Source organism: Diabrotica undecimpunctata, chromosome 6, assembly GCF_040954645.1.
Source record: "Diabrotica undecimpunctata isolate CICGRU chromosome 6, icDiaUnde3, whole genome shotgun sequence".
Classification (NCBI taxonomy): Eukaryota; Metazoa; Arthropoda; class Insecta; order Coleoptera; family Chrysomelidae; genus Diabrotica; species Diabrotica undecimpunctata.
In genome coordinates, this window is record NC_092808.1 from 3,433,491 (window position 1) to 3,455,657 (window position 22,167).

The 22,167-nt window shown below is 30.7% G+C and overlaps 1 protein-coding gene across 29 annotated transcripts in view; it reads right to left on the reverse strand.

The window, feature by feature from the left end:
• Nucleotides 1-22,167, reverse strand: part of trol (terribly reduced optic lobes) — a 1,082,793-nt gene that overhangs the window by 439,361 nt on the left and 621,265 nt on the right. The window contains exon 1 of one of the 29 annotated variants that reach the window (XM_072534019.1): nt 5,808-6,116. The exons of the other annotated variants lie outside the window; for them this stretch is intronic. The gene's annotated coding sequence lies outside the window, so the exon portion shown is untranslated. Of the gene's footprint in view, nt 1-5,807; nt 6,117-22,167 lie in introns of those variants that run through there. 29 annotated transcript variants of the gene reach the window in all.

The following is a 22,167-nucleotide window of genomic DNA, read 5'->3' on the forward strand; positions in this document are numbered from 1 at the left end:
TACTTGCAAACTAATGAGTTTTTTATCAATTCTCATTTGTTTTTATACGTTTTTTAACTAAAACAACTACTACTAGAATACTAAAGCCCCATTTTAATTTATATTTGTCGTTTATAGTAAAAATGTTGAAACTACTCGTTTTTTTTTTTAAGTAAAACTACAGATAACATCACCCGTTAGCTAAATAATAATAGTCGCACATAAGTACCAATCGGGTGAAAAATGACTAACTATAAAATAAATAAAATCTTTAATTAAAACCAGCATTTTTACTTCCTTCAGAGCTTTTTTAAAAGCGCCAATAAAAACTAGATTTATCAAATCAACTGAGCACTTCAGTTTTGTTTAACGACATGTAAATTAGAATTTTTATTGTTGATCTAACCTTGTCTTAATTTGAACAATGAAAAATGATGTAAATAATGTAACTGCTGTTTTATTAATTGGTGGCGTCTAATTTACATGTTTATATTTAATAAACTATGAGAATTACGGCATAATCGTTTTAGTATTGTAGAAAATGTACAAGGCACGTCTAAGAATGTCTGAATAACTTTTCTCTTCCACCAGTCTTTTCCAGAATGTCTTGAGATCGTCAATGCATCTCAGTCTTTATGGTGTCAAAAATAAAAGTCCTAAGCTTACAGGATGACTCCACCAGATACCTATTCTAACATACAGAATAACCGAAAAAATCACAAACACATATATCACAGAAGTGATGGAGTCGAAGAAAGCTGGGCAAAAATTAGGTCTAATACCTCAGCCTCGGTCAACAACTTTCTTGGTGAAAGAAATATAAATAAAAATAAATCGTTCCCAAAGTGAAGAACTCTATGGTTTTGTACAGAAGCAAAAACAAATGTAAAGAAAAGAAAAAAGTTTACCTGAAATACATGTCAACCAAAACACAAGAGGCATACCATAATTACAAGACAATTGAAAACGAAACACATGCACTTGCAAGAAAAATCATAACCGATCACTGGAAACGCTTTTCGAAAGAAATAGAAAATGATTTTTACTTCCTGCAAAAGAAAATATGGTGCTTTATAAGAGGCCAAAGAACGGAGGCAAAGGAACTAATAGAACCAAAACACATAGAAAAGAATACGTGGAATAGAGGAAGAAAAAACGACGCTAGAACCGGAAACACCAGAAATTACCACAAATAAAGAACTTAATATAAATGTACAGGAAGTTCGTAAAATACTTGAACAGCTGAATAACAGAAAAGCAGCAGGTAAAGACGGGATACCAAACGAATTACTGAAATATTGTGGAGAAACGATGACAAAACAATTAAAAACATTAATTAACAAAATTATAAAACACAATAAAATACCGGAAGAATGGAGAGCGGGCGAACTAATTCTACTATTCAAAAAAAGGGATAAAAAACAGCCAGAAAACTACAGAGGTATAAACTTGTTAAATACTACGCTAAAACTTACAACTAAAATTTTTCAAGTGCTAATAAATCAGAGGATAAGTTTAGCAGATGAACAACAGGGTTTTCGTAGTGGAAGATCGTGTACAGATGCAATGTTCGTTATAAATCAAATTACTGAGAAATCACTAGAGTATAATAGACCAGTATCTCTGTGTCTGATTGACCTAAAGAAAGCGTTTGACAGAGTAAGACTCAAAGATGTAATCCATCTTCTGTATAATAGAGAAGTTCCCCTAAATATTATAAAAACTATCGAAAACATCTACCAAAACAACAAAATGGAAATCAGAATAAATGAACAACTTACAGAACTTAGAGAAATAGGCAGCGGAATGAGACAAGTGGATTCATTAAGCCCCATGCTCTTCAATTGGATTATGGATTAAATCATCAAAAGCGTTTACAAAGGAAGAGGATACAGAATGGGAAACAAATAAATAAAAATACTCTATTACGCAGACGACGCAATATTGATAGCCCAAGATGAAGATAGTCTGTAAAGACTGGTCCACAGATTTAACAAAAGAGTTAAAGAATTTAATATGAGAATCTAATCTCAGAAAACTAAAACAATAGTAGTCAGCAAAGAACCAACCAGATATAAAATAGAAATTGATGGCATCAGTATTAATCAAGTTCTGGAAATAAAATACTTGGGAACTACACTGTCTAGCTATGCAGACCTGGACAAAGAAGTGAGAGATCAAGTACAAAAAGCAAATAGACTGGCAGGATGCCTTAATAACACTACATGGCGCAACAGACACATTAACACTGAGATGAAATCAAGAATTTATAAAGCCACTGTAAGACCAATAATGACATATGTTTTAAAAACAAGACCCGACACAGCCACAACGCAAATTCTCTTGGAAACGGCAGAGATGAGAGTATTGAGAAGAGTTACAGGAAATACGCTGAAAGATCGAAAGAGAAGTGAAGACATTAGAAGAAAATGTAACGATGTAAAAATGAATGGACACAAGTTAGAAAAAAAAATGGAACTCCCACATAAGTAGAATAAAGGAAACCCCTGTCATCAAAATAGCAAGAGATAACTCACCAATCGGCAGAAGAAGTATCAGACGACCGCACAAAAGATGAAGTGACAACCTTTCACAGAGAATCCGCCAATGAACAAGCAGAATTGCTTATAAAGAGAAAGAAAAAGAAGCAGAAGATTAAAAAGCTAAATATTTAACTAACGTGTCCCCCGTTCTTAAAGCGGGTGAATGAAGAAATGTCTAAAATGATTTGAAATAGATAAGGATGAAGAAATAAAAGAAGATACAGAATAACCAATAAAAAATGCCAATCAAAGAAAACATAAATAGAAATGACTCATTTATTTTAAGAAATTTTAAACCTGCAAGTATCAATAAACAAATGAAAAACTTTATATTTAAAAAAACTTGAAAGAAGAAAATAGGAATAATATATCTGAAACAGAATACAAGAAGAATGAAAGCTGCAAAAACGTAAATTGAAGCTATAGAACAATTTAAAACGAACATTTTTAGCTTTGATAAATTTTTCCATGTTAGTTTTTTGCCGAGATATTAAAAATTGATTTACGCGCGTCCGTTTTCGCGGCGAGTTGACCGTGCGCCTCAGAGCGCTTTATCAAAAGTTCCATATCTTGGTCAAAAATTAATTTAGAAACATTTATCAAAGCTTAAAATGTTCATTTTGAGTTCTCCTATAACTTCCATTAGCCAAATTTTCAAAGTTTATAGCTTAATTGTGTTTAAATCTCTTATAAACAAATTAATTCGCAACTTTTTAGTGAAATTTAATAGTTAAATTGTTATAACTTTCTCATTAACAATGATAAAGTAATTTTGCAAAGGTTTTTTTTAAGCTGAAACAATTACCTTTAAAATGAGGTGTTTTGAAAGTAATCGCACGTTTGAAAGCTGAGTTACACTTGGAAATGGTCCATCGAATGCCTATTTTGCAATTGTTTTTCAGGAAATTTATTATAACTCCGGTTCTAACAATCAGATAAGAGTTTACCAAACGCCATTTTGTTCATTTTTTCAAAAGGAACAATTTTAATTTTGGCAAAATTAAATATCTCTAATAGTTGAGAAGATACAATTATTTAAACAATTAACTTGTTAATAACAAATTACCTGTCAAGTTTTCAGCCAGGTACCCTCTAAAAATCGAATCTACGTACCGAAAAACATAAAAAAAACGTCAAGGTACCGTGGGGAAGTAAAAGTCCGTACTCAACCCCGCCCCTTCACTGGCTCCTAGACTTAAAAAGCTTCACAAACCCAAAATATTGGTCCTAAATTTTATTTGCAGTAAAAAATGTTTTTTTATTTTAATTATTGTTTTTTTTATAGTCTCAAAATCAATATTTGGGGATGACGTTTTCTTTTAATTTCTTTTCAATTAACGAAATAATTTTATTAAAAATTGTCTAAAGTGAGTCGACGCTGATACATTTTTTAAATAATTTAAAAAAAAGTTCCCATTCAGTTTTTTTTGTTGAAGTACCTTATTTAGAATACTTTTAAATTTGAAATTGTGGTGTTATTTAATTTTATTGTTATTCAACTTAATAGTACCATTTTAAAATTAAAAATGTAAATTTTAACAAAGCAATTGAATATATTTTCTGTATGATTAATTTTTTTATATTTAGAAAATTGCAATTTGTTTTGTCGGTGCTAAACAAATTTAAAAAGTTTATCCCACTTGCTTCTAAAATGTTTTATCAAAAATTCTATTTTTTCTTTATTCATAGTTGTTTTTAAGATTTTTAATGATTTATAAAAAATTTCAAGTTTTAAAGTTTTTAATGGATGAATTACTACGTTTTTTTTTATTTTCTCATTATTTCTTATAAGAATTTTTTTAAAAATCGTCCAAAAAATATTTTATGTAATTTGTTTTATAAATACTAGTTTTGTTGTTTTTTTTTAATAAATAATTAAGTATTTAAAATATTATTTAATTCAAAATTGCTGTCATTTAATTTTATTGTCATCATTTTTAAATTATTATTACGTAAATTAAAAAAAATGAATTTTTTTTCTATAAGATTAAAATTGGATTTAATTTTCCAAATTAATTTATTGATTAGTTAAAAATTCTTTATTTTTTATCGAACATTTCAAAGTTTTCACTGAGTGAATTCTGCATTTTTTTTTATTGTCTCATTATTTCTCCTCGAAAATATTTAAAAACCGTATAAAAGTATGGAAATGGTCAAAGTAGGGGCACTAATGTACACAGACTTAACTAGGTCTTTTAGCAGAAAACTACTAACAGTTGGAAAGACAAAAAAATTTTAGAGGGAACACATGGAAAATATAAAGATAAAAATAAACGACAAAAAAACAAGATAATTATAACAACTATTGAACACAAAATACATAATAAAACAATCAAAATAAAAAAGAAATAATTAAAGATATTTGAAACATATCATTATCTAGGGACGATAATTTCTAATAATGGAAAAATAAATTTAAATACAGCAAAAAACAAAGGAAAGCAACTAAAATAGTATTACACTGCATTAAATCAAGCAATATTCAAAAGAAAAAAAAAATAATTAGAGTTTTTAACGCAATAGTTGTCCCATCTCCTACATATAAGTAAAACTGAAACATGGACAATGCAACAAAACACGAAAGAAAAATAACAGCAAAAGAAATTAAATGTGTTATGGATCATAGAAAAATGAAGAAATTAGATACGAGATAAATTAGGAATCTGTATTAGGAAAAAATGAGATGAAACAGTTTAGGTGGTACAGACATTTCATGAAGACATAATTATAATATTGGTTTAAAAATCATTCTTATTTTATGAAACATTTAAAAGTTTTTAAATGAATGCCTTTATTTAATTTTATTTGTCTCATTATTTCGAGCACGAAATTTTTTTAAAGTTCTCCAAAGTGAGTTGACATCGGAAAATGTTTGAAGGAATTTAAAATATTTGTTTCTTATTTTGTTGTTATTTAAATGCCTCATTTATCGTTCTGCTCTTAACTTAACATTATAATATTCTTCAATTTTATTATTCTTCGTCCTAAATGTTCAATTTTATTGCGTAAAAATTCAAAACATTAAAAATTTTATAGCATATATTTTAAGATATAAAATTTATATAATATCTACAATATTTTGAGATAAAAATCTTTAGGAGATTTATGTTTTAAAGCATTGTAATACGTAATAGAAGTTTAAATAAATAAAAAAAGATAAGACCTATTAATAATATTATTCAATTTCATAAAAAATGTGTAGGTATATAAGTGGCACAATCAGTCATTCTTTCTAAAATTATCAAGATTTGTGTCCTTAAAACTAAAACAATAAAAAATAATTACCAGAAAAGTGCGTTCAAAAGATGCCGAAAAAAAAATATAAAACTGATAAAGTAATTAACCACAGTGCAAACTTTCACAACACATGCCCTAATGAACGAAAAATGAAACGTAAAGAAAAATTTGGCAAAAATTTGTACCGTCCAAAAGAGAAGTTTCGAAAATTCGCTAGCGAATTCGGCACTGAAGTTGCGATGACGGAGCGCGAGAGCGAGAGCCAGGCAAGAGCTACTAAACGTTTTGGCGGTGACTGAATGCGATCGCAGTGTGCTTCGCTTTCGCTATGTTGTGTGTGTTAATCTTTGAGGCATGTGTGTGTGTCTACCATCCGCCGGTGGTTGGCCGGCATTTGTTTTGCGCCACCGCCACCGCTGACGAACTGTCACAGGTACGCGACGGGATAGTCACGGACGACTTGATGCTCTACGCGGAAGCTAAATCATGGACCGCCGAGATAATTAGCTGGAGAATTTGGTGGAGTTTTCCGCAAAATACTGATGCAAATGTTCGTTTCGTTTTGCTGGAAAGTTTCAATTGAAAATGTTCGAATGAAAATGTTAATTTGTTGTCCACGGCAAAGAAAAGATTTGGTTTGGAAAATAATTCAAATTTCGGAAAAATTGTCCAAATATTTAAACGGTGACATCCCTTATAATACAAAAAAATAGTGTTACTTCTCTTTTTAACTAAAAGTATAACTCAAAAGGGCAAAAACGCCGGAAAACCGAAGGTTCTTATCAGATTTTCGTTATTTAAATCAACATAACTCTGGTTCTAAATGTCCAAAAGAGTCCAGCTGGTTTGCAAATTAAAGGAATTGATGTCAGGTATTTACTCAAATAACTTTCAAAAGAGTAGCGCTAATAACATCTCTTTAAAATATAACTCAATAAACGGCGAAAAACCACTTCTGAAAAAATTCTGGAACATAGTTTTGGTGATCGTACATCAAATATAATTTTTTTCAAGTAATCCATATTTTTTTAAAGGCATTTAAAATTTTCAATTTTTTTTAAATTAATTTAAAAATAATGCAGACAAATTCATACAAATACTTAGGAACAGTAATCAACAACAAAGGAAACATCGAGGACGATCTTAACAACAGAATGGAAAACACAGGAAAACTATTCCAAGCACTAAATAGAGGATTCCTTAATAACAAAGAAATATCAACAAAGACCAAGATGACAATATACAAAACAATATATAGACCTACAGTGACATATGGAGCAGAAAATGGGATATTAAACAAAAGACATCAGAGCAGAATTCATGCAGCAGAGATGAAATACCTCAAAAGAACGATAGGAATAAAAAAATCTGATAGAATCAGAAATAAAGAAATAAGAGAAAGACTCAAAATCAAACCGATACTTGAGTGAATCAAGGAGAAAAAATTGGCATGGTTCGGACATCTAATCCGGATGGACAATAATAGGCAAGTAAAAAGAGTGTGGGACGCCAAACCAATAGGGAAGAACAGAAGAGGAAGACCCATTAAATAATGGAACAGTGACATCTCGCAGATACTGCAGAGTAAGGGTAAGACTTGGCAGGTAGCAACACAGATGGCATCCAATAGAAAGGAATGGAGAAAGTTTGTTAAGAGCTAGGACACCTCAGAAGACTGTCAAATATTGTAATTTAATGAATTGTATTTTAAACGGCCCAACACCGAAAGGCACAAATGGGTCTACTGATTAAGTAAAGTAAAATTTTCAAACGCTCAAATCAATTTGAATTTCTCGCCATCTCTTATTTTCGTTGAAATTGTTTGATAGAGCACAAAAAACCTTAAATTTAAAGCAAACAAAATCTATTTTAGTAAAACATTAAGGGAGTATTGGCCAAAAATTTGGCAATTTTTGACGTTTTATGGAATTTTGAGCCCCAACAGAGGCCCAACATTTAAGGTCAAGTTTCCGCTGGGGTAATTTTGACATTCTTATGCAGCTGTGCCCTTTGTGTAGAAATTATGATATTTTCGAATATGAACAAGATCTTATCTATGAGCAATAGGCTAAAAGTTATTCTAAGTGTTGATAAATCCAAAGTAACCGTAATTTTGCAGAAAGACTTTGCTTTGTAAATTATTTTTTACTTTCTTTGATACATATTGATAGTTTAAATTTTAAACTTTTATTTGGTATACTTATAATTACCGTATCTTCATTATTAGGATAAACAAATAGTATAGCTGAAAATTTGAAGGTTTGTTAAAGACAATACACAATTTTGAGTGCAATAACAAATATCTAGGTTGTTCGTTTTTACAATAGTTATAAACTATTAACGATTTTGCTTTATTTCGCAAAAAATTTGAGCAATCGCCATATTAAAGCTTTTTTATGTTTTAAAAAATAAAGTTATTTCGAAATAAATGTAAATTTTTACACGAATTAATTTAATAAAGACGCCGAAATCTTTGCAAAAATCTCATAGGTTTTCATATATTCACCTATTGCCTCATAGGCAATAGGTTTTCTTTCTATTTATTTTTAATTTTTAAAACAAAGAAATCTGCCAACAAGCTCCTAATGAAGCAAAAATTTTAAGACGAACAAATTAAGCAAGCAGAAATAAATATGCCATTCATTTAAAAGTAATTAATGAACAAGAATATAGGTAAAAGTATGATAATTATAACAGTTGTATAAAAGAAACTTCATATGGAATTGACCATATTCATATGTATTGCAAAAAGTGATGGAGGCGATCAAAACATCGAGCAATAAAAAATGGAGATCTTTCTACTCTTAACAATACTACATCAAGCCAATAATGGCTTGACTTCAAAAAACCTGAAAGGTTTTAAACGGTACAATGTACACCATTCTTTTAAAAAGACGAAAATAAACTCCAAAATATTACCAATTGATTAAAAAACATTACAGAAGCCATTATAGGAGAAAAACAACAGGACTTTCGAAAAGACAGGTCTACTAACAATAATCTTTTTATTATAAAAAAAAACGAAGAGAATTGAAATCCTGGAATTTAGAAGATCATGTTCCTCAATCAAACGTTTTTTTATTATAAATTTGTTGTTATAAACTATTTGTCCAGAAATATTTTCTTCGTGTACCAAATGATAATTTAATAAATATCAATTAATTTCTGCGGATGTGACAACCTTTCTAATAAACCTAAAGATGTTTTTATTGGTTTTAAAATCAGTTAATCAATTTTATTGTCTGTCAATAGATAGTTAATTGTTGTTCTGAAACATCTATTAACTACAGTTTTTAACACTCATACTGAATTTATATTGATATTGATATTGATCGAACAAGTTGAAGGTGAAATCAATTTTTTTTCTGTTAGATCGCATAGATTAAAGGATTGAAAATGCATAAAGTTAGTGTTAATGATTGTTTTAATAATAAATTAAATTCCAAATACTCTCAATAACAATCACAGATATTACTTTTTGCATATAGTATGAAACTTAGTGTGCGAAAGATGAACAAAGGTATTGGAGAATAATACCTCAAAATATTATGTGTTTGTTATGTGAGAAAGTATGTTCGGACGAAAAAAAGAATTGAAAAGTTACAGAACAAATCAACAAATTTATCATCCACATCAAAAGGCTTCTGATCTTGAAAATATATAATATAGTTATTATAGATTATACTGATTGAAAAAATTTTCTCTATAAAATGCCATACAGACACAATAATGTTGTAATATTTTATAGAAAACTCTTCTACAAAGAGAAATATTTCCTTGGTAGATTTGCTCTATCATCCATTTTGCTCATCCATTTGTCTTATAGATTATCGCAAACCGCGTAGCGTTCGATAGGGTCAAATGGTAACACTTATGGCAGATGCTAAAAGAAGTAAGAGTACCTTAAAATACTTAATTTCAGAAAAGGTATCAGACAAGATGTACGCTATCTCAACAATTATTTAATATATATGGCATATGTAGCATATTATGAGAAGAGTGCTTGAAGTATGGGAAAAGGGCATCTCAATCAATGGCCGAAAAATAAACAGAATACGTTTTGCAGATGACACAGCCTTCTTGCAAAAAGTCAAAGTTGAAACCGTTTCAAAAGTTTCAAAAAATTTATTATTATAAATTCCGAGTAAATATTCAAAATAATATTGCTCACGCCATCTATCCGCCGAGTGCATTTAAATTACCTCAAGAAGCCTACTGTAGTTCCTAATACCTCCGAGAGATGAGAGCGTTCGTTAACTCATTTCAAGTCCCGAGCGAAATTTATCTTCCTCCATCTTTACGTTTTGTTTGAGTGGTCTCTTGATGAGGTAAGCCGAAAAAATCATTTTTTCTTATATATTTTCAAAAAAATATTTATTTTTAGTCCCTTACCCGAGAGCCCTGATAGTTACTACAACTATGTTTATTGGCCGGAGGTTTTATAAATAGATATGGGTTTATGATATGTGTTGGTATGAAACACAATCCTATAAATTTTCATGGTGTATTGGTATTTCCATTGTCCCATTCATCATTTGTGGATATTGCACGTAGTTTTCTTGTGTCGGGAACAACGATACTGTTTAAACAATGAAATTGACATAAAATTGTCATAAAAAATAAACATCCCTCGTCCCACTTGCTGCACGATGGCTAGTCGACATCACACATTTATATTTCGTTTCGTAACTTTTTGTTCCAGATATCGATTTATACAGCTTTGGTAAAGATCTTCAACATTTTTTTCAGCTTATAGACATTCAGAATAGCTGCTATTGGTGTTTAAAACGTTCTCCTACGTCTTTCGATGCCCAGTTACCACTCCTCTCGATTCATCCATAAGTCTTCTTCTATGTCTCTGTCTTTCATTTCTCTATTGATGCCTTCTCTCCAACGAAGGCGGGGTCTTCCTCTTTTTTTTTTCTACCGTGAGGGGTCCACATTAAGACTTGTTTTGGAGACGTTCTTCAGACACTCTCTGTACATGACCGTACCATCTGAGTTGTTGGGTACCAATATCGTCTACTAATGTATGTTTTACTTCCATAATTTCTCTTATTCTGTTGTTCGTTACTCTTTCTAGTCTAGATTTTCCAGTTGAACGTCCCCAAAAATCCATTTCCGTTGCCTCAAGTTTTCTCTTGTATCTTTCCTTTATTTGCCATACTTCACTACTGTAGGTAATTATACTTTTAATGATTGTATTATATATCTTTTGCTTGTTATTATTACAGATTGATTGATCCCAAAGGATACTATTGAGAAAGGGAAATTGCTTTTCTTGCTTGGTTGTTTTTCTCCTCAATTGTGTCGTCTACGTTGCCTTCTTTTGTGATGATCATACCTAAATATTTATATGTGTTGCAATGTTTGATAACTTCCCCATCTTCCGATATGAGGTCTTGTTGTTTCCCGCAGATACACATATACTCAGTTTTTTGGATATTCATTTCTCAATATATGAATTCCTGCTATTGTCAATATTAAATTCTATATTAAATTCTTTGTCATCTTTTACCGACTTCGCAGTATACTGGAACATCTTCCACTTATTATGTATGTAGTCTATCACCGATCTCCATCATCGAGCACTCTATACGTATTTTGAATATACTTCATTCTTTGTCAGTTTTCGCAGCCACAACAAGCATATTGCCTGGTTTATTAAGTATTTGTGAAAAAAACATTATTTTGACCTTTTCGGGACCTCCAAACTCGATTACCGAATAATAATTAAATATTAACGATTTGCCAAATGAGCAAAACATACACGACGAACCCAAAGAACTGCATATCGCATATGTGAGGTCATGCATCGACACCGATGGTATAATCAATTCAAATGCCAATATTTGCATGGAGTAAGTGAATCATTTACTGCTGCAGTTCATTTTTATCGTGCGGATGATGCCAATAAAGCACTATCCGTCGCCTAGAAAAAAACAGCCTGAGATAATCGTCCGCAAAAATTATTGCGCTGTACTGGCAATGCAATAATCATAACAATTATAAATACGGTCACTGAAATAGTCTATTGTAAATATAGAAGACAGCGGTGTGGTTCAAGGTGATCGTTTAATGAATTGTATATCTAAATAGTCTACTAATATAGTCCAGTCGGTATTTAGACAATTTTAGCTACTATTTGTTTATATATATATATATATATATATATATATATATATATATATATATATATATATACCGGTAATCTGGCGATTATAGCTGATTCCAAATATTCTACCCTTAGTCCAGTCGTGAGAAATTTATCTTTGAGGACTGCACTCTCAAAAAGTGTTAATAATAATTCGTTTTTCCCTTATGTATCTCTTATCTTTTCTTAATTTTACCATTTGCTATCGCTATACATATCCAAGGTAGCTAAATGAATAACACTTCCTTGCCAGACAAACACAATCCATATTTTTCCAAGGTTAACAATTCTTTAGAAATATAGGGGATCCATTGAGCATCCAGAAATCATCAAAAGCATTAACAAAGAAAGAATATACAGAATGGGAAACAAAGAAATAAAAAATACTCTGTTATGCAGACAACGCAATATTGATATCCCAAGATGAAGATAGTCTGCAAATATTGGTCCACAGATTTAACATAAGAGCAGAAGAATTGAATATGGCAATATCATCTCAGAAAACTAAATAAATAGTAGTCAGCAAAGAACCAACCAACCAGAACCAGAGAGATCGAAAGAGAAGTGAAGACATTAAAAGAAAATGTAACGTACGGTGTATAAATGAATGGACACAAAATTGTAAAAAAGGATTGAATAATCACATAAGCAGAACGGAGGACACCCGTGTCAAAATAGCAAGAAACAAGTCACCAATCGGTAGAAGAAGTATCGAATGACGGCGCAAAAGATGGAGTGATAACCTTCCATAGAGGTATTAATTCGCCAATGAACAACCAAAATTGCTTATAAAGGGGAAGAAAAAGAAGAAGAAGAAATTGTCTTTTTATACTCAACGCCTCGATTTCTATAGGGCACTTGGATGAACACACACCTATTAACTATAACTATAAACTTCATAAATCAAAAAATGCTTAAAGGATATATTTAAACATTTCACACCAACTAAATTTAATTTCAGCAACCCATACTCAAATAAATTTGGATCACAGAGAGATTTGCCGCTTTTATGGATTTACTCCATTATATCTTATAGAGTATTCATTGGAAAACCATAAGAAATAAAGCTACTTAAGAAATATTTACAAGTAAAAGAAAGGGAATAAAGGTAATAGTTACTCTTCATCAAAAATTTTTATTTTCCTTTCCCGATTTGTTACAGATAGCATCCCAAACAAACAATATGTAGTTAATTAAATTCCTTCTGGGGATTGTTCACGATCTAAGGTATGTCAAACCAGTCGAAGAATTCACATCAAAATCTATGAACGTTCCCTTTCAGTTCATAATGTCAAATCAACTTCTGCCCTAGCCGCTGCATTATCTTAAAACCGATGTTTCAGAACTACAGCCCCATAAGTTTTCGTAAACCAAAAATTATCCAAGAAGCTATGGAGATAGAAAAACGCCCTAATTGTCTCAATGAAAGAAAGGATGACACTCAGTTATCTTTAACATGGAGTACACTCCTCAATCATAGTAAAACACAATCTGCTATATAAATTTATAAATATATATTGCATCGTGGCTGATCCTATAAAAAAAACAAATACCATTGAAAAATATAGTGTATTGTGTGTATGGTGCTTATATTATGTGTCCTGATTCATTGATTTCTAAAAGAATTATATGAAAGACGTTTTTCAGTTCAGTTCTCAGTATATGTATTTTTACAATGCTATTTGTCGTTTTTTGCAGGCGCTATCACGATATAAGGCCATCCAAGTAACTGTACATAATGCTAAGATTCTATAGTCACTGACGTTATATTTTCAGTAAAATACTGTACTAAGTAGGTACGTTAAGGACTTAAGGCAAACTACACAAATCAATAAATCAGATAAGCACAATCCCTGAATATTCCGAATCTATATAAGGAAGTCCTGATTTATAAACCTATCTGTAATGGCGATGGCAATCTGTAATATCTCTAAGTTTGCTATTATCAACGTCTTTACTACCTATTTTATTGATAGAGGTGGGAGCTGTACATAATTTTTCACTGATTCAATAAGGATTTTTTTAAATATTAGTTATAACAGAGGAATTATTTAATAAAAAGAATCCATGAATTACAAAATAGGAAGTTAAACACAGGTAATAAGTATAGTAAATAAAACGCAAGGGAATTCTTTAGAAGCGAATTAAACAACTTGTATATTATTAGATAGCGAAACAATAAAAGCAAGTAACTACATAGAAGCACCTGCACCATCAACAGGAAGAATAGTCCAGCACATAAACTTTTTTTTAAAACAAAAAATTGGAAGAAAACTGCATTCATTTTATTTGTGAAATAAGATGCATACTTTAGACAAACTTTTAGAAGACATTAATAGTTACTAGAAACCAGGTCAAACGTAATAAAATATCAATAATTGTGGAGAATTTTGTACGAATTGGACCTCCTTGTGGTGAAGCATGATAGAAGCATATTAAAAAAGAATGGCACTAATATCTATACAATTTATCAGGACGAAAGATGGATTAATGAAGGACATTATCTAAAAAAAGTTTAATTACTATTTAAATGGGAATAAGCCACAATTAAAGGTTAAAATACGTTTATTGACGTTTCAATTTCCACTTCGGAAATCATTCTCAAAATACAAACATTAGTAAATTAAACAAATTTTGTTTTTTGTTACTTAGTGAAAAATTCTTCTAATAATTTAATTTTATCTGACTCATCTATATTGACAATTCAGACATACCTTATACATTTTAAAGTAGACGACTTTAAAATGATATTGCCAATATTGTTGAGTTGCGTTCCTGGGACGACTTTACTTATAAGATAGTTCATTCGATTACATGAAATCAACTTTAACTTAAGAATATCCGTCAGAAAAGATCATAACATGTAATTCGTCTTTAAAAAGACAAATACATGCCATGATGACAGTAAAATTCTCCTGTTAGTGATTCCATAGTAAAAAATGAGGGAAAAACCAGAAAAAAACCTCATAACACTATCCCGACATGGTAAGTATTTGATCGTGATGTATTTTCCTTTTAATAACTTCCTCTTTCAATATGGGTAACCAGATCCTACTACATTCTGCCGAGGAATTCGCGACACAATTGGTCTCATTTAGCATAATTAGAGCCGCTTCTTTGATTTTTCTCTTTTTACCATCCGTTTCTTTAAGGACTATATTTGAATCATTCCATTGAACCCTATGTTCATTATCCCATGCGTGTTTACAGATTTGAGATCTATCAAATTCTCTATTTTTAATATAGGATTGATGTTCACCTAAATAAAACTGATCGCATTCACAAGGTATTTTATAAATGCAATTCTTTGTCCTTTCTTGTTCATTGTTAGGTTAAAATGAAGGTAAACTAAATGCACGATCAAATACTTACCATGTCGGGATAGTATTATGAGGTTTTTTCCTGGTTTTTCCCTCATAATTTACTATGGAATCACTAACAGGAGAATTTTACTGTCATCATGGCATGTATTTGTCTTTTTAAAGACGAATTACATGTTATGATCTTTTCTGACGGATATTCTCAAGTTAAAGTTGATTTCATGTAATCGAATGAACTATCTTATAAGTAAAGTCGTCCCAGGAACGCAACTCAACAATATTGGCAATATCATTTTAAAGTCGTCTACTTTAAAATGTATAAGGTATGTCTGAATTGTCAATATAGATGAGTCAGATAAAATTAAATTATTAGAAGAATTTTTCACTAAGTAACAAAAAACAAAATTTTTTTAATTTACTAATGTTTGTATTTTGAGAAAGATTTCCGAAGTGGAAATTGAAACGTCAATAAACGTATTTTAACCTTTAATTGTGGCTTATTCCCATTTAAATAGTAATTAATTTAAAATGTCACAAGAAAATAGCTTCAGAACAATAATAAAAAAAGTTTGGAGAAACAGGTTACAATGAGTAGTCATTGAGGCGTTTACTGAAGGTCTACGGGATTCAAATTTTCAACTGGTAAAGGTCGTAATAATACAAAGGTACGTAAAGGTCATGGTTACAGAATGGGGAACAAAGAAAAGAGAAGCGAAAACATAACGATAAAGAAGAGCATGCAGTATATAAGACATAAATGGATGGGTGACAAAACGGAAACGAGTAGAAGTGGAGTGGAACGAACACATTAGTAGAATGGCAGAGGATAGGATAGTACGAATAGCACGAGGTAAGTCACCAAATGGACGAAGAAGTATTGGCAGACCAAAAAAAATATGGTACGATAATTTAAACAATTTAGGAGGCTAATATTAAAGAAAAAACAGGCTTTAAATCCTACATACAGGAAGAAAGAAGAAGAAGAAGTAGAGGTTGTTATTTGATTATTGCAAATATTGGAGGAAATAAAGGGTTTGTTAAAATTTGTTTCAAACTCTATATAAGACCACCTTGAATAAATGATTTCTCTTGTTTTTAAAGAATATTTTTAAAGAATATTTTGGTCACATGACACATTTGCTGGTAGTGACACATGACTCGTAGTTACGGGTAATGCCAGTTGCCATTCACGATTAAAGAAACCATTTCCTAATAGTAACTGGAAAAAGAAAGAGCTCTTGTCGAATATAAAATTAAGTATGAAATAGTGAAAAGGGTAAAGTTAGGAAAAGCAGTCGATGGATTGAAAGAATGGCAAATAACTATTGGTAAAAAAAATACCAAATGCAAAATATTCTATTATCAGGAAGAGGCTAGAGAAATACACCGAAAACACATTAGAACAACACCAGTAGAGCTATAGAAAAGAGAAATTACCATTGACATCATAAATATAATAACGCAATCGATCCAAAAGTGATATGAATATGATATTGACCTACATCTACTACTGACTGGATATATATACCACAAATTCTAGTTTAAATGAAAATCACTAATATATCAAAAAAATAATCGATTTGGAAATGCATCATAGCAATTTTTATAGCAGAAAATTACAAAGATCTTTATACAGGTCTGTTCATCCAGATAAACTTCAGATACATGCAAATGAGCAAGCTTTAAGGACTTTCACACGAAGTTTAGAAAAATGACAAATGAACAGGTGAAGAAAACATCAACAAAGATCTAGTTTACATCAATTCTTCAGATATTTTAACAAAATAAAGCTTTTGGCGCAGCAATTAAAAATACAGAAACTAACAAACAGTAAAATAGAGTCGCAAATTATTGATTGGATATACCATGGATGAGCTTAGAAATACCAAAGATTGCTAACTAATGAAGGGAAAAAAGTACCAATTCTAGAAAGCAAGACAAAAAGAAACATTTTGATTTTGACAAAAAAGACCCAAGAAGAAGAACTGAAGCGATTATATCATAACAATATTAGAATTCACTTTTTTTATTGTAACATTGCATCTTTACAATCTACTCTAAAGATGAACATTATATACTGGAGGGAAAAGCCAGAAAGCACAATTTATGACAGAAAAAAACTGAAGCACAAAAATCTGTGTATACAAATCTAAATATATATTATATATGTGTATATTTATATACATATTATATATAATATATCGTGAACACTATTTAATTATATGGTAAATATAGAGCAATTGGTTAGACCTATATAATAAAATATAATTAATGCGCTTATGATGATCAATTACTCGAAATTCCAACTCTACCGAAGCCGTTTATTGCTAAAAATAATCGTCCGACAAATCAGTTCCTTAGCAATCCATCTTTCATCTTCGAAAAGATCTTGAACTCGATTAAAACAAATGATTTCTTTTGAGTACCAATCCCGCCCGACATGTGAATCGTCGTTAAAAGTATTAAAAAATGTTTGGACGATGACATCAGTGGCTATATTATAACATTTAATAATTACACAAAGTATTAATTGGTGTCCCGCATTTGGGAAAAATGTTAAGGAAAATTAGTTTTTATTGAAATGGATGTGTACGTCTAGCCGCTAGACAGCGACGGGGAATGGAGCGAATAAAATTTAAAAATTTCAGATGAATAGTATAGTAGTTTTTCGTCATGAATATTTTACATTTTAAATTATTTCAAATATTAAGAAAATGGCAATATTTTAGAAGTTACATATATAACATGTCATCGTCGTCATATTTCTCTAAAAGGTACTGTTGGGTACTCTATCATATGTTTTCAGAAGATCGCTGAATACTCGATGAAAGTTTCCTATAAGTAATCATTCATATATTTTTTTACTAATTGTTTTTTTTTACACATATGTTGTATATCTGTTCAATATGTATGTCAATGTCAATAGCAACAAAGTACAAACTTTATAAAACAATAATACGCCCAGTGCTCACATACGGATCGGAAACATGGGCAATGACGACCCGAGATGAAGAGTTACTGCGAGTCTTTGAAAGAAAAGTATTGAGGACCATATATGGCGGAGTAAACGAACAGGGTCTGTGGAGAAGGCGATATAACTTTGAACTCTATAGACTTTTTGGTGATGCAGATATTGTGAAGACCATCAAAATAAACCGCCTAAGGTGGGTGGGCCACGTTATACGGATGGATGAGAGTGATCCCACTAAAATAACTATGATAAACAGGCCGGTCGGAAGAAGAAGAAGGGGGCGACCTAAACTCAGATATCTGGACGATGTACAGGAAGATCTGAGAGAGATTGGAGTGAGGGGCTGGATAAGACAGACACTCGATAGGGAAGGATGGAAGAATGTTTTGAAGCAGGCCAAGGCTCACGAAGGGCTGTAGCGCCAATTGATGATGATGTATATCTGTTCTAGCTTATGTCGAGAACGAGCTCTTAACTGAGTGGAACATCTTGAGAACCTCACAAAAGACATAATTTGATGGAACAGTCCTCAAGGTGCCTCCAAATGGTTAATAAAAACATCTTATAGATTTGTAGGACACGTTTGAAAAAGGTTTAACCAAATAAGTACCTGTGGATTACCTATGGTACTGCTATTCGGTAATGCAGACTACTCTACTAATTCTTCTTTTCTTCCTCTTTTGTGTCTTTTCTTTTAATAAATGTGAATATATTTATTGTAGTAGTTTAAAATCCTGCAATTAATTCTCGAGCCATTGCAGACCACCTTGACATTTCTTATTTAACAGCCTGAAAATTTTTGAAAAGAAATAAATTCCGTTCGTAACAATTTCAATGCCATCAAGAACTAAAAGAAAGAGATGCAGAGGGACGAGAGGAATTTTGTTATGAAATTTTAAAAAGGCGTTATGTAGACAGATAATTTAAAAAAAAACTTTTTTTAGCCATGAAGAATGTACATTACAATACAATGCAACAAACGAACCAAATGTTCAAAATTATAGGATTTGGTCGACAAGAAAGCCTGAGAATATTATTGAAAACAATACCCAATATCGTCGAAGAATAAATGTCTGGTTAGGAATATTTAGACAGACTATTATTAAACCATTGTTCTATGAGGAAAATTTGAATTCAGAAAAGTGTTTGGACTTGTTACAAGAACATATTTTACCGAGACTTGCAGAAGTAACTACAGATGAACAAGAAATTTAGTTTTAAATGCATGTGTGCCTTGCACACAATAGCCGGGAGATTAATTCATTCCTCAAAACCAGTTTTAGTGATTGTTTGGTTGGATATAACTGCAAAATTAAGTGGCCTCCGAGATCGAGAGATCTAGTTTGAAACGATTTAATCTGAAGGCATCTAAAATCCAAAATTTTCTGCCCAAAAATTTACGAAGGCATTAAATTATCGAATGAAGCATTAAATTATCATATATTCTTTTTGACTAATGTTAGACGAGAATTTTACAATCGATTGGGATACGGCTTAGTACAAAATGGCGGATTTTTTGAACATTTGTTATAGTTTTATGTTTAGAAATTATCATCAATTATTTTTTATCGGTCCTTTAAATAATAAAAATGTACAGTTACAATTAAGAATCACAGTCCCAGTTTTTTGAAACTTTTTAAAATCCTTTGAATTGTTGTATAACCTGGAATTGGTCTCTTAGAATATCTTCGCTAGAATTGATCTATTAGCTAAATAAAAATCTGGCACTGCTCGCACTATTGCGTGAAAAAAACATTATTGCTGATTTTTCGTCAACTGAGTACACTTCATTAAAAATATTGTTAATATCCAACTTCATTGTGACAGAACGCAACCCGATATACATATTCTGCACTCTGAGTGGCCTAACAATACTCTATAACAACAACTCAACAATACTCTGACAAATGTATTTTATTTTTGCAAAATTTTGGAATATGTTTAATTCGTAGAACAACTTTAACATTTATTTTGAATACATAATTCAGTGGCTTCAAGTATTTCTTATGACTTTTCAGGTAAAATATTAAGCAAACAGGAATTCAACAGTTTAAAAATTCCTATTGACTTTTCTTTGACGATTTACCACCCGGCAGATTGTACTTGATCAGTGAGAAAATAAAAGACTACAGAACAAAACGGGAATAACACATTAACTGAACAGATGTAAATCAATAAGCAAACAACTGCGAGAGATTTCAATGCTAAAATGAACAAACCAACTGAAGAAATATACGAAATCAACAGAAATCTACAGACTGGGAGTGAACATTAGTACAGCAGATCGACTTTTTCAGTTTTGCTTCGAATAAGAATATTTTATATTGAACCCTACATTAAGACGCAGCTGTAAAGTTTTTTCCTTGGAAATCTTAGTTCAATCAAGATATAATTCTTCTTGTTCTAAAAAAAGTAATACTAATGAAAACAGTTGATAGTAAGATTATTTGCACTGCAAGAAGAAATAAGATTTTGGAAGAAAATAAGGATAAGTTGTCACATCCGTGTTGTAATAGTCAATAAGTTGCTAAAAATTATTTAAGTAGTAAGCAACACCAACTGAACAAATAGAGTTTTACAAATGTATTCGTAGATTTGTGCTTTGGTAACACAGCAGCAATTATACATAGTTGTCATCGCGGATATAAAAGTGAAGCATTTTCTAATAAATTACAAATCGTTAAAATAATATTAGATATATCTATCATCTATCAGTAAATCACGAAGTTTATTAAAGTAATTTAAATATTATTTGGATCAAAACCAAGAACTATATAAAACATATATTATTTCCTACGTAATTGCTCTAAAATATTATATCCCCATAAAAACAGGTGGTTGCACTTATGTAAGGTTAAACAGTTTTAGATAATTTGGCACATCGCCACTGTACCAGCAAAATGCATAATGTACGTTGACAAGCCTCTATATAAATTTTTAAGTTGTAGGTAAAAGAACTACGAGGGTTTTAAAACAAAAAAAAATCGGTTGCCTGTAAAGTCGGTTTTACGGGCGAAGATTTTACGTGACAACGTCTTTTTATTTTATTTAATATTTATTTTATATATTATTTTATATTTTTTATATATTATTTTATATATTATATATTATTATATTATTATTTTATATATTATTTATATTTTATATATTATATTTTTATATATTATTTTATATATTATTTATTTTATATTATATTATTGATCTTATTATTTTCTACAAAATTTATTTGAAAATTTTTTCGATATATCAATTAGTTGCGGAGATATCGATCATTGAAGTTATTGTTTACTACCAGTATTTTATATATTTATTTTTTTCAGTTATAAAAAATTACTATTTCCAATTGTGTCTACCAAGTATGGTCACATGTATTTGCCTACATATTAAATAATAATAAGTTAATAACCAGATAATGTTATGTGACGTTCACTTCTTATATATATTTTAATATTTTTAATTTTAAAGAATCAATTTGAAAATCAAAACACTTATTCAGATCGAAGGTTCAAATTTTTGCTAAATAAATTTGAAATTAATTAAAATTTGTAAATGTAAATGGTAAAGTTGAAAATTAAAACATTTACTAAAATTGGAATTTGAAATTCTTGCTAAACACAGTTAAATTCTAACTCCGCGCGTGGTGATTGGTCGGTTTAGTTCGTTGTTAGCAAGGCATTCGCCGGTCCGGCGGGCCTCTCTCTCGTTCGGCGACTCACTGTAACAGACGTGAGCGGGCGTTACACTTTTTCTTAAATGACTCCGAGCCACAACCTAATTTAAGACGTTGTCACGTCAAAACTATGCTAACCGATAGAGACAACCAGGCATGTATCAAAAGAGAAATAACAATAAAAAACTATTGCAAAATAATAAAAGAAATAGTATAAAAAATATGAGACGATGAGCGGAATGAAAAGGAAGATAAGCTTAAAGGGATTCAAAGGGGTGAGAAGGAAGGGTAAA